The sequence below is a fragment of the Podarcis cretensis genome (assembly GCF_951804945.1).
Source record: "Podarcis cretensis genome assembly, chromosome: 10".
Taxonomy (NCBI): domain Eukaryota; kingdom Metazoa; phylum Chordata; class Lepidosauria; order Squamata; family Lacertidae; genus Podarcis; species Podarcis cretensis.
Window position 1 is genome coordinate 21841664 of NC_137179.1, and position 14547 is coordinate 21856210.

The 14547-nt window shown below is 44.6% G+C and overlaps 1 protein-coding gene across 3 annotated transcripts in view; it reads left to right on the top strand.

Moving 5' to 3' along the window:
• CHRM2 (cholinergic receptor muscarinic 2) overlaps positions 1 to 14547 on the top strand; it is a 170620-nt gene that overhangs the window by 55705 nt on the left and 100368 nt on the right. For all 3 annotated transcript variants that reach the window (XM_079992806.1, XM_079992805.1, XM_079992807.1), the window contains exon 3: positions 3504 to 3642. The gene's annotated coding sequence lies outside the window, so the exon portion shown is untranslated. The remainder of the gene's footprint in view (positions 1 to 3503; positions 3643 to 14547) is intronic.

Consider the following 14547-nt stretch of genomic DNA (forward strand, 5'->3'; position numbering starts at 1 on the left):
TTAATGTGTTTTTATGCACCTTTCCCACTACTATACACAGTTTAATGCATTTCTAGGGGGTTGAGAACTGCATCTCAAAATGTGGAGAAGTACAAATTTCTAAGGTTTGCTACACAGAATCAAATTTCTAAGGTTTGCTACACAGAATCAGGTGGTATGCCTTGAATCCCACTTAATCATCAGAGGTGATGAAGTATATTTGTTTTCTATTGCTCTAGAGCAGCGGTTCTCAACCTGTGGGTCCCCAGATGTTGTTGGACTACAACTTGCATCACACCTAGCTAGCAAGGCCAGAGCTCAGGGATGATGGGAGTTGTAGTCCAACAACATCTGAGGACTGCTGCATTAGAGGCAACTGTCTGGAAAGACTCTTCACTGGTTCAACAGCAACATGCAGATTAGAAGGTTGCAATTCACCTTGGGAGATTTAATCCCTTCTCCTCCTTGTCCCCCTGCCTGTTTATGCTGCGTGTTTGAGTCAACAAATGTCTTTTCTTCTGCTGCCATGTGTCACCCCTTCATGCAGATTGTGGGAATGTGTACGCCCAGCAATCGCATTTGTGTGGGAGAGACCGTGTGTTCCTCTGGAACAGTTTCTCGGTGTCATTTCTTTGCTTTTTGGCAGTTGCTCAGCTTTTTGTTCTCACCTTTGGATCGAAGGCCATGTAACTCAGCGCCTGAAGCCTGATTAACATTGCATAATTAAAAAATGGGGTGGGGGGATGCCAAAGCCAGTAAATACAATCTGTATAGATGCTCTGTATTATGCTGTTTATTTGCCAGTATTTATAGTGGGGCGGGACGCAGGTGGCGCTGTGGGTTAAAGCCTCAGCGCCTAGGACTTGCCGATCGAAAGGTCGGCAGTTCGAATCCCTGCGGCGGGGTGCGCTCCCGCTGCTCGGTCCCAGCGCCTGCCAACCTAGCAGTTCGAAAGCACCTCCGGGTGCAAGTAGATAAATAGGGACCGCTTACCAGCGGGAAGGTAAACGGCGTTTCCGTGTGCGGCTCTGGCTCTGGCTCTGGCTCTGGCCAGAGCAGCGATGTCACGCTGGCCACGTGACCCGGAAGTGTCTCCGGACAGCGCTGGCCCCCGGCCTCTTAAGTGAGATGGGCGCACAACCCCAGAGTCTGTCAAGACTGGCCCGTATGGGCAGGGGTACCTTTACCTTTACCTTTTTATAGTGGGGCAGTGCACTTTGCAGAATGGGAGAATGATGCTGACTTAAGTTATTTCTTCACAGAGCAGTCTTTATTTATTACTTTTATATCACACTTTTCTTCCAAGAAGCTCAGGGTGGCATACAGAGTTCTTCCCCCTCCCCTACCATTTTATCTTTATAAGAACCCTGTGAGGTAGGTTAGGCTAAGAGACAGCAAGATCACCATGTGTGCATCATGGCTGAATAGGGATTCAAACCCTGAGTTCCCAGATCCTAGTCCAATCTTCTAAGTGCTACACCACAATGGGAACCACCCCTGTTCAGTGTTCAATTGGCCCTAACAGATGGGAAATTTAGGAATCAATTTAAAATTATTGGGGGGTTGGGAATCAGAGCTTGTTTGGCAGCGGGAGGTTTATTTTTATTTTTTTAATGTAAAAATATTCCTGAGCTGCTTCCAAATAAAACTGATGAGACTTTGCATATCCCTCCTTTTTGGGGGGTGGGTTTAGCTCTGTTTCATCCTCAAAATGTGGAATATGGTCCAGGATCAGGGACACCATGCTTAGGTCAATATAATATCCCCACTTGTAATGGTTTGGGTGGGCTTCACAGACAAATCAGAGATTTCCCAGAAGGTCGGCAAAAATGCCATCACAGGCCATTGCGAAGTAGAATAGAAACAAACTGTTCTTTTGGAAGGTCTTGGCAGTTTTCTCAAAACTATATTGAGAAGCTGAAATGGAGCGTTGGAGAGGGGACAAAAAGTTGAGCTGTGTGATTTATTCATTATTTCCTAAAACAAGTTTCTCCGTTTTCCATCTTGAGCAAATTGAAGAGCTGAACCCAGGAGTGAAAAATGGTGTGATTTTTTCAAATCGCCCTGTGGAGACGAATGGATGTATAACTTACGGGACTGCACTTCAGCGGCTGGCAAAGGTTAACATCTTCCTCCTTAGGGGGTGGGGGAGGAAAGGAACAAGACCTTGTTTTACCATAACTTGGGTATGATTCATACAGCATTGGAATGAACAAAAGGGAACAGCAGTGCAGCCAAGGAGTCATGTCGCTGGCTTGTAAAAATGATATAATAGTTCTTGTCGGTGAATGTGAAATATTTTAATTGGGAAACTTGTCAAGCGTTCTTTTGCCGGGTTCGGTAACCTTTGCCAGCTGAAGGGCCAGAGTTCCTCCTGGGCAACTTTCTGAGGGCCACATGCCAGTGGTGAGTGGGATCAGAGGCAAAAGTGGACAGATCAACATATGTAGATGTAACCTTTGTACGGTATGCTAGTTTCTACACTCTTCCCTCTTTATCTTTTGTCCAGGTGAGCAAGAGGCATTAACAGAGTTCACTAACATATTCCAGCCAGGCAAAAACTCTCTGAGGTGCTGCCAAGGGGCGCCTGCGCAGAGGGTCTGTGGGTAGGGCGAGGGGAGAGCCCTATGGGTCAGACAGAGAGACAAGAGTTGTGGAGTGGACATTCCCAGTCGGTGCATGAACGATAGCTACCTGTTGAATCTCTGTAATTTTTATATGACAAATGTACATGTGCATTGTCCTGCTTTTCACAGAATCATAGAATTGTAGAGTTGGAAGGAACCCCGGGGGTGGTCTAGTCCAAGTTCAGGCAGGAATCTCAATTTAAGCATCCATGAACAGCTGGATAGTTCAGTCGGTAGAGTACGAGACTCTTAGGAGGAATCTACACACATATAAAAAGTGCTGTGAAAATGCTTAAAAAAAAAAGTTTTGAAAAAGACATTGGCTTTTGCGTAGCTCACTGTTGCCATCTAGTGTCATGTTTGCATATTGCACTTTGCAACACATTTAAAATTCGGCAAATGAGCCCCTGTTCTGCAGGGGGTTGGACTAAATGACCTTTGTGGATCATTTAGTCCTTTGCAGTTCTATGAATCTATGACAGATGGCCATGCAACCTTTGCTTAGAAACCTCCAACGCTGCCATCACTGATAATGGGCCTAACAGGAAATCCATGATGGTGGCCATCACTGCCTCTTCTGAGAGCAAGTTCCATCGTTCGGCTATGCACTGTGTGAAGAAGTATTTTATTTTGTCTCTCCTGAATCTTCATCTATTTGGCTTCATTGGATGTCCCCAAATTCTTGTCTAATGAGAGAGGGAGGGGGAATCTGCCCACTTTCTCCATGCCACACAGAATTTTATAAACTTCTACCATGTCATCCATCTCTTCCTTGCCTTTTCTCTAAACTAAAAAGCCTCAAATTATTTTATCAATGGCATGTTGCAGAATACGCACACACAAACATAATCCATCTGGAGGGAATCTTAGATTCTACATTTCCCACCTTTGCTACAGGTGATGGCATCAGGAGAACAGGCGATGCAGCATTGCAGGAGAGCAGCATTCCCTTCATGCCTCCGGTTGGCTTAGAAGACGCCAATGTTACGCCTGACAAGCAGCCAGAGCACCGAACATTGAACCCAAGTCTCCAAAGGTAAAGGAAGGTTTCAGTTCCTCTTTGATTCTAACTAGGCAAGCGGGATGAATAAAGATGAAACGCTTCCCCATTCGCTTGAATTCTTGCTGCCCTTCTTTGAGGGCTGGCTGGCTTGGTGCGTTGTTATGGGGGAGGCGTTAATACAAGGTGGCAGCAAACGTAGCTGGGATATCCCAGGAGTGCATCTCACTGCAGCAGTCTCGGGGACAGCATTTTCTCTCGTTATGTCACATTTCTTTCCCATAGCCAAGAAAGGAAGGAAGGAGAATGGATGATTAAGCAGCAATGGAAAATGATGAAAGTAAATAAGGCAAAAATCAATTACTTATTTTGATGGCTCATTTTCCCCCCCTTCACAGGTTGCCCCATATATTTGTTTTAGGTTGTTTTGCTAATTAATGAGCTTTCTTCCTCCCACTGAGCACTGCTGCAAAGTGCCATCGCTGTGCCTGCAATATTAAGAGATTACATTTTTAAAGAATCATCTAATGATTTTAGCTAACTTCCTGTACTGGGCAACACAGATTTGGCCCTTGTGGGGAAACCCCACTTCCTCATCTCTTTTCAATGCATCACTTCTCCCACTCCAAGCATGGCTCTTTCCCCTCTCTGAGCAAGTGCTTCAAACCTGTTCCTTTCTCAACATCCATGTGCCTGAGAACATAGAATTCCAACATAGTGTTGGAAGGGACCACAAGGCTCATGTAGTCCAACGTTCTGGAAGTGCAAGAACAAGACAGGACTTGGTGTAGTTAGGCTGAAAGAAGGTGAGATGGGGAACAGTAGCAGATTCACCTTGTTGTTCAGATTAAGACAGCAGCTCTAACCCAGAAGTTTTGCTGTGGATTGGATTTAACATACAAATAATCTGCTCTAGCCTATTGATGTTCAAGAGACTTCCTTTATTGCCTGACTGGTTACCCTGTAGTACCCTTATTTGGCCAGAGCTTGGTGGTGGCTCTCTACGTAACATCCCAAGCATAGGCCTTGTGGGTCTGAGTCCAGACCAGTTGGTTAGCTTTCTTCTGCTAGAGTATCTTGGTTAAATTGCAAATGTAAATTGAGGAAGATAACTGTGTTTCAGGGGATTTCTCCACCCCCCAAAAAAATATGTTTAAGGTTATGGCCACTCCCTTGCTCTTCAGCCAAGATGGCCATTGATTAAGCTTTATTCTCTCAAAATATTGGTGGGTATCTTCTGTAACCATTCATGTTTGTCTTCCATTTCTGTGCCGACTTCTTTGAAAAATTCACTGACAAGGCATCCTAGGTATTCCCTGTTCATTCTCGATGTGTGTGTACATCTAGGATACCAAGCATTCTTTATATCTGACTTGTTCGCCATGAAGTGTTTCTAACACATTAAGGCAGTTTTCCCCAAGCTGGTGCCCTCCAAATATTATTGGACTACAAATTCCATCAGTCCAAGCATAACCAATGGTCAGGGATGATGGGAGTTGTAGTCCAAAGCATCTCAAGGGCATCAGGTTTGGGAAGGCCAGATAAAGGATTCAGTCAGGACAGGATGTTATGCCATGCTGCAATGTAAACACAAATAAATGTCTATACCTAGTCTGAAAGCTGAGCAATTTGTCTATCTCATACTTCCCGCTGCTACAGTACCTTAAAAGTTTTATGCTGAAGAAGTGCAAAGTTTGATCAGAGTTACAAAGGAGGTCAACAGCAGAGATCTGATTAGCTCACCCATTTCCTGCCCTAACTTACTATCCAGTTAATAACTCACAATATCTCCATATATGTATGTCAGCCAGACTGACCTATAAGCCACCATTGGACTTTAATCTTTCCTTTATGGACTCAGAAATCAGAAGCTAATACTTCTCCCTCCTAAAGAGAAAGAAAGGAAGGGATATTTAACAACAGAAAACTCAATAAAAGCCTCTGCATTATGGAAAGCCTATTAAGTAAAAAATGTAAAGGTAAAGGTAAAGGTACCCCTGCCCGTACGGGCCAGTCTTGACAGACTCTGGGGTTGTGCGCCCATCTCACTCAAGAGGCCAGGGGCCAGCGCTGTCCGGAGACACTTCCGGGTCACGTGGCCAGCGTGACATCGCTGCTCTGGCGAGCCAGAGCCGCACACGGAAACGCCGTTTACCTTCCCGCTGGTAAGCGGTCCCTATTTATCTACTTGCACCCGGAGGTGCTTTCGAACTGCTAGGTTGGCAGGCGCTGGGACCGAGCAGCGGGAGCGCACCCCGCCGCAGGGATTCGAACCACCGACCTTTCGATCGGCAAGTCCTAGGCGCTGAGGCTTTAACCCACAGCGCCACCTGCGTCCCGTTAAGTAAAAAATGTATTTTAGCCAATTAGCAAGGGTCAGTGAGTTATCCTCACAAATCTGGCAGCGGAGGAGTGGAGGTGGGGGCGATGAGTTTAAAAGTAGTCAAAAATTTATTTAGCAATGTATTTTGTATTCAGATCTGAGCAAATAATGGTTCCTTGTAGTCAGATCATGCAACGTTATCTTCAGAGGTTGCCAACCTTTCTTAGCATACAGACACATTTGCAAAGTGGAGAAACTTCTGTGGCTAGCAGACACCCACCCACACACCAAGTCAGCACATACCAGAACCTTTTCTACCGGCTACAAAAGAATGAATGCTTCTTGCATGCCTAATTTCAGTGAAAGGAGCGGCAGAAGGGACTACAGCTGTGGGCACTGGCCAATACCTTTGTGGGTGCATGTGTACCTAGAGGTTCGATGCTGCTGACTCCTTGACCTAATTTATGGTTTGGAGCTCCTTTCCTTCCTCATATTCTTCCATAGCAAACTGATCCATGGCTTGAGACAGTAATGCATCTGGATACTAGTAGCAGCAAAGCATGGGTTGGGGTGGGGGGCTGCTCTTGTGCTTGGGTTTCCTACCAGTATCTCCATCTCCTCAGAGTATTGTGAAAGAATGATGTCAATCAACATTTGATGATCTCCTTCTACTGGTCCACAATAGAAAGTGTCCTTTCATACTGCATCACGGTGTTGTATGCTGGTTTGACATCAACTGATATGAAGTGCCTACAGAGGGTGGTGAATACAGCACAAGATATTATGGGCTGTCCCGTGAATCCACTGGATGACATCACAGAAGAACATTGCCTCAGGAGAGTGAGGAAAATTCTCAGGGATGATTCACACCCTGGCCAGCACTTTCTTGATCTCCTGCCCTTGGGCAGAAGATAGAGGCATGATTAGTCACACCAACAGGGTAAAGAACAGCTTCTATCCATGGGTTGTTAGGCTGCTGAATGAAAAGATAACAACAGGGCAACTGACTTCTGGGTTTTGTGGATGTGCGTCAGTAAACGAGGGGAATTAAGACTAAGAGAGCTGAGTGGGGGGTGCTCGTGTAATCTCACTGTATACAAGTTGTACAAGTGACAATAAAGTATTTCAATGTATCTGGCAGAGCACTGTGAGATCAGGAATGCTAGCCTGGGTGGGCCTTTGGCCTGATCCAACAAGCTCCGATTATGTTCTTAACATACCCCACCCATTTTCTTAGGCTCCAGCAGGATTCAAATACTCTGGATTATGTGCAATCATCTCTTGCTTTCTATCGTTTTTTTGGTCTAGCAGTGGAGAAGGCTTTTGTAAGCCCTCCATGCACATGTGACGGTGGGTGGGTGTTGCTGTTTCCACTTCACATGGGTGGGCTGACTCACACAATTTATATAAAAAGAGGCTGCCTGAACTTTTGATTTGGAGGTTTGGAGAGCGGCTCTGATAGCCTTTGGGGGGCTATCTCAGGGGCTAAATTACTTTCCCTGGAGACTTGGGAGCTTACAAAATTGTGACACCACCCCTCCTTTGCAGTGTGTCGTGTCCAGGACAGAGGGTGTTCACATAATCAGTTTGCACATAATTTTCACACTTCTTGGACCTCTCATTGAAAATGAAAAATTCAACAGGAAAAACTTCAAACTCAGCCCATGATTGCATGTATTAGTTTGTTTGGTACTTAATTATATGCAAAGTGTGGTTCCAGTAAACCTGCATGAAATAATATTACATTTTCTGGTTGCCACTTGTTTTGATTTATGCTAGACCAGAAGTGGGGAAACCTCTGGACCAAAGGCTGATTGAAGCCTGCCAGGTGCCCTTATTTGACCCATGTAGTTGTTTTGGCTAAGCCACAGCCCTCATATAAGAGGTCAGGTGTGAAGCAGGTAAAGATGCAGCTAGGTCAAAAGAGACTTGCAAGTCCTGACGATCAGTTGATTGTCTGTGTGGGGAAAACCAAGTTGCCTGATGTTATTGTGATGTCAGGCTGCTGACAAAGGATTACAGTGGTACCTCGGGTTAAGTACTTAATTTGTTCTGGAGGTCTGTTCTTATCCCAAAACTGTTCTTAACCTGAAGCACCACTTTAGCTAATGGGGCCTCCCGCTGCCGCCGCACGGCCGGAGCACAATTTCTGTTCTCATCCTGAAGCAAAGTTCTTAACCTGAGGTACTATTTCTGGGTTAGTGGAGTCTGTAACCTGAAGCATCTGTAACCTGAAGTGTATGTAACCCAAGGTACGACTGTAATATTGTAGGTGAACCAGTTGCACTGGAATGAGTAGGATTTCATTTCACTTTGCCTGACAAGCAGACCAGTGTGACTTTTCCCTGGGTGTCTACATTGTCGCTTAATATTTTTTTTTTTAAATAATTTTTATTAACTGGCCAATCACATCAAATTAAATCACATCATATAAATTCCGAATTACAAAGCCAAATTTTTAAATTTTGTTGGGGGAAGCCATACTTCAAGATCCAAAGGGGAATTCAGATCATCTTCTTATTACCACGTTAATGTCCAAATCAGTCCCAATCAGTCCAAACAAAGTTCATAATTCTATCCAGTCTTATCTTGGTGTTGCCACATCATATCTTGTTCGTATAATTTCTCTTTTTCCTTTACGATCTCTTCTGTTAGTCTCCTTAAGCCGATAGCAAGTGTAATAATCCTGTGTGGATTTCCCGTTCCTCCACTAAATCCAGATGGTTTCCATATATCTCCTTCGTAGATAACATCACTTTATCCATCGTAAATTTTGGCATTTGTCGCTCTTAAGTCCCACCGAGGAGTTGATTCACGATATGTAAACAACTCTATTTCTCTCTTTCTCCTCCCAGACCCAAGAGCTCCCACAATGCCTCACAAAATGGCGAATGGCATTTTTTCCTGACTGCGTCACTCCAAAACTCTTAGCTTTCCAGCTTCATCTTGAAACATTGCTTTGGATCGAAAGTTTATCTCCACACAGCCTTAAATCCACAGCTTAAATCCTTAATTTCTGACTCATTAGGAGAGGGGGATTCTTGTTAAATCACATAAAAAGGTAAAAGGTAGAGGCAGGTTCCCCCCCCTCCCAGTCATTACCGTATCTTGACGTTCTTCTCGTATTTTATTGTTGTCTTGTTATCAGAGATCTCTTCTGTCAGCAGTATTTACTCCCCTTTTTCCTTGATGTATGTGCAATTAATCATGTCCAAATTATTTCTTTTAAAGATCATTGCAACCAGCGGCGCGAATCGGGGACGGCGTCGAGGAGTGCCGAAAATCCCACAGGAGGGCTTTGTGCCTAGTGCCCCCACCCCCACAAATTCGGGGGTGGTATAGGGCACAGCAGGCAAGGGCCGTCCCCCCCATAATCCTGGGGGGGGTTAAGGAGGCTAATTACCCCCATCATAGCCTCTAAATTACCTCGTGTGGGTCAGAGAGATGTTATTGTCAGCCATCTTCCGATGCGCCACCTAGTGGCCCCCTACATTGTCGCTTAATAGGGGCTTGTAACTGGTTGTGAGTGCTGTGTTGAGGGCATCTAAACAGCTTTAGGTTGGCCACCACACGTGTGTGTGTGTGTGTGTGTGTGTGTGTGTGTGTGTAAGACAGTTAGATAGGGATGTGGTGATCACTCACAGGCACTTTTAAGGTGATGGGGAGGGCCTCAGGTTTGTTGCTCAGGGTGGTGGGACCTATGGGATTCCTTCCAAGGCCAACTATTCCATTTACCAGAATCTGGGGGCCTGGAGGTGGGCTCTCAAGTGGTTAAACAGTCATGCCCTCTTCCCAGGGAATTGTATCTCTGAGAGGGGAATGGGGTTCTCTCAGTGCAGTGGTACCTTGAGTTACAAATGCCTCAGTTTACAAATGCCTCAGGTTAAAAACTCCGCTAACCTAGAAGAGTATTTTCAAGTTGAGAACTTTGCCCCAGGATGAGAATGGAAATCGTGTGCCGGCGGCGCAGTGGCAGCAAGAGGCCCCATTAGCGAAAGCACACCTCTAGTAGAGAACAGTTTCAGGTTAAGAACGGACCTCCAGAATGAATTAAGTTCATAACTAGAGGTACCACTGTACTTTCAATAAACAACAGTTCCCAGGATTTTTTTTTGTGGGGAGCCATGAGTGTCAATTGCACTCAACTGACTACGCTTGTAGGATTACAAGAAGTTTTGTAAGGAGAACTATATGAAATATTGCAGGGAAAATTTATGAGAATGGATTTTAAGTTATGGGCTGTTGAAAGTAATAGTGGAAATAATGAAATGCAAGGCTAAGTGATGAAGGTTGAAAATCATTAGATGTGGTTGATGGAAGTCCTAGGCTTATAGCCAAAATGTTGTATAAGATGAGAGGAGATGTTATGTTTTGTTTGGAATATATATATAAAAACTAATATATAGATAGATGATAGATAGATAGATAGATAGATAGATAGATAGAGGCACGATACTGCTTTTAAGGCATAGTGAAGATGAGGCCCATATTGTAAGCAAGTCATGGGAGACTATGGAACACATTTACTGCTTATATCAGGGATGCGGAACCTGTGGACCTCCAAGTGTCTCTTCATCTCTGACCACTGACCATGCTAACTGGGTCTGATACGAGTTGCAGTCAAGCAACATCTGAAGCACCACCACTAGTCCACATACCTGGCTTACATTAAGGCAGCCGTGTTAACTTCTGCTTTCCATTCTTTCTGGTGCATGAATAAATGTGTATGCACTTTCACTCTTCTGTCAAACAAAAGGCTTTTCTTTTAATCCTAAGGGGGAGGAATATAATAAACCCGGCTTCAATAAGCTCATATGCTTGATAGGCTTAATCCTGTGCAAGGTATTTGGTTATATCATTATCATTAATTTCATCCCTTGCTTACATTTACATAAGCTGAAATACTTAAAGTGTTATCAGTTTTGTTTCAGAGGTCTTTTAAAAATGATGTTTTGTAACGAACTATGTAGTTATGTAGTTTGAAGATTTGTAAATTTGATAGAATGTGTATATGTGTGTGTGTGTGTATAATATATATATATATATTACTACAGATATAAAATGTAGAATATAGAACAGCATTATTATTCAACTAAAATATTCAAAATTAATATTCGTTCTAAGATCTATGAGCTTTCTGAGATCTGATAAGGTAGATGCTTGCCTGTGACACTTCATGTATTTTTTAAAAGTGCTGTAAGACTCTATTGTCTGAGGGCTGCAGAATAACACATCTACTCTGCTAGAATAAAATAAGCAATGGTTATAGCTTTTTACCAGCCTAACTTAGTTGTTTGAAGTGTTGAAATACACAAAGCTTTCTCTGTGGCCCAGGTGTTTGGTACAGAAATCAGATAAAATCGATTTACCTTCCTGAGCATCCAGACTTCTTGGCTTGTCAACTGATTGTTCTGAGAACAAAAAGAGGGTGTGTGATGTCCCCAAGTTGCAGTTTTCATTTGCTGTACCATTTCTGGGAATTAAAAAGAAAAAAGAAAAGTGCTGCACAGAAAGATTGTTTTCAAAATGTCTACCTGAAAACTGAACAATGGTGTGTTGAGAATCTTGGCATATCTCTGCCTGATTAATGAAAATACACATGGCTTTTTTTTCTTTTTTCTTTTAAGAATCTCTTGTCCAAGCTATGATGGGAGGAGGGTGTCTTAGTGGATCATTTTCATGGGCGAGCGCAAAATCACATAGTCCACTGTTGCTTCTTCCAAGAGGTTTCAGAATAATACAATATTGCAGTGTGCATCAATATTGCCCCATTTTGAAGGTTCACAGGCTGAATCACACAAGCGTGCGCAAGACCCAGGGGGCACATTTTCAAGACTCATAATGTCAACTTGCGCAAACCTACTCAGAAGTCCCGTTCCATTTAGTGAGACTTACTCCCATGTAAGTTTGGATATGGATTGCAACCTCAGTGGCTCAGTCAGCTTACTGCTATGTGTCTGACCTAACTCTGTGGACGAAATATGCTTGAACTCTTTGTGGGTGGCTGAAAAGAGGCCGTTTTTGCAACTGGCACAAGTAACTTGTTGCTTTTGATGGCTGCTGCACCAAAGCCTGGCTGGTGTTTATTCCAAGGTGTCCTCCATTTTTCAGTGTTGCCCATGTGTGAGTCAAAGCTTGACTTAGGTTGGCTGTGTGTCTTACTTTACACAGGAGAGTCTTCTGTTTGAAGGAGTCCTCTATTTGAAGGGCTGTCCCATCCAAGTCAACTCTCATGTAGGGTTGCCATATTTCAAAAAGCGAAGTTTTAGAGCTATTTTTAAGGACATTTGCCAAAATATACACTTCCAACATTGGTTGCCATACGTCCAGATTTTCCCAGACATTTCAGTGATTCCTGCTCGGATGCTGTTTACGGTGGCTGAATTCTGGCTATGTCTGGGAAATGGCAACCCTATTTAATGATGAGGTTCCCCTAGAAGGGAGAGCCAAAGGGAGACTTGAAGTTGCCATGACTCACCTGATCACAGCCTTGGCCACTATGGGGAGATGTATTATATTTCTTTTGAAAATTATAGTGATTCTACTAGTGCAAGGACTTTTGGCTGCACAATGAACCTTCCCCACTCTCTCCTCCCTCCACATGCCTCCTAAAGCTGCTCTGAGTGTCCCACCACCCCAGAGCAGATTTGGGAAAAGCAAGGGGGCACACATGGGGAAAAGAAGGAGGGGACGTTATGGTGAACAAACAGAAATTCTTCCACTGGGGAAGCACTTTGCTGGATCCTGCCTGTAGTAAAAAGGTAAAGGTAAAGGTACCCCTGCCCGTACGGGCCAGTCTTGCCAGACTCTGGGGTTGGTGCGCCCATCTCACTCAAGAGGCCGGGGGCCAGCGCTGTCCGGAGACACTTCCGGGTCACGTGGCCAGCGTGACATCGCTGCTCTGGCCAGAGCCAGAGCCAGAGCCAGAGCCGCACACGGAAACGCCGTTTACCTTCCCGCTAGTAAGCGGTCCCTATTTATCTACTTGCACCCAGGGGTGCTTTCGAACTGCTAGGTTGGCAGGCGCTGGGACTGAACGACGGGAGCGCACCCCGCCGCAGGGATTCGAACCGCCGACCTTTCGATCGGCAAGCCCTAGGCGCTGAGGCTTTTACCCACAGCGCCACCTGCGTCCTGCCTGTAGTAATGATTCCTAAATTTGTCACTCTGTGTCTAAATTGTTGTGTGCACCTTTCCTGCAAATCAATGCCAGTTTTTGTCCTCTTTTCCCCCAACAATGCTTAAATGGCCACCCTGATTTGACTCCTCGTCTAGAAAACACACACACACACAAAAGCTTCAGGAGCATAACTCCCTGCCCAGGAACAAGAGATCTACAATAGATTGGAAGTGTCAGTTTCTCAGAGAAGAGAAGAAAGACGTGAGACCACGAGAGATCTGAAGAGTGATTGTGGCTTCATTAGAATGGCTGCTTTGCTGCTGAAACAGGTTATTGCCTGTCACAAGTTGTTTTTATTTTCTAGCTGCTGGCTGGTGCAGGTCTTGTCCTGAAAATAAAAGCAATCCATCCTTCCCCCCACCATCTTTTTAGGTTTTTTTTATAAAAAAAACTCATCACTCTTCCTCTGCTCAGGGTTGATAGAGTCTTGTGCATTTCCCTACCCCAGTTCAGCTTCTCTCCCTGTCTCTCTGTTATACAAAAGAAGATGGGGTGAGCCAGAAGATCATGACTGTTTCCTCCAGGTCTGCCTACTGTGCTGTATTAGCATTGTGTTCTAAGCTATGCAGACAGTATAAGGCAGTGGTCACCAACATGGTGCCCATGGGCACATGTGTACCCACTGTGGCCTTCCCTGGTGCCTGCAGGGTCCCTGCTGCCCACTCCTGCAATCCTTGCAAGAAATATTCTGTTTTGGCCCATGGAATAGGTTGTGGCATGCATATGGCCACAAGGTTTGCGTGGGGTCTGTGTCCGTTTATTCACTTTGCAAATGTGCTCATGGATCCAAAAAGGTGGGTGACTTCATGGGTACAGCACTGTACTCTTCAGCCAAAGCATGAGTGATCCTGAACAGATCAAATTCCAAAGTAGCAAGTACAAAAGCAATTTTAGATTAGCTGTTCATTAAAAGTGCTTGTACCCTGTCTCTCCTCCCAGGGCAGGTAACGACTGTCTTTAAAATTCAATCTAAAAAAATAACCCAACTTCAAAAATGCAGCATCAAGCAACATGTTTCCTTCGTAGCAGTATGCCACTAACAACTGGGTGCCTGATGAAATGAGAATGTTTTAAGGTGGTTGTGGGGACAATCTGATCTCGGCTGGGAGTTCCATAAAGGGGGAGCCAGCAATATGAAGGTCCTGCACCACTATTCCACTAGGAAAGTGTCTAACCTGCATTCTTGAATTGGTGTTCTCTTTCTCCTCCTTCCCCTCTTTCAAGATGGGAGTGATTGCATCAAGGTTATTGTACCGTTTACACATGTGCTTCTATTCGGTGGTAAAGCATCAAACACCAAGAGAAGTTTGGTTCAGCTATATCACATCAACACTGGTGTGGCAGCGGCACATGTTTTATACATGCCCATTTGTGTGCCAGTAATGTGGAAGAGGGAGATAGGAAAGAACTGGGAACCAGAGAAGGGGGACTTGTGACC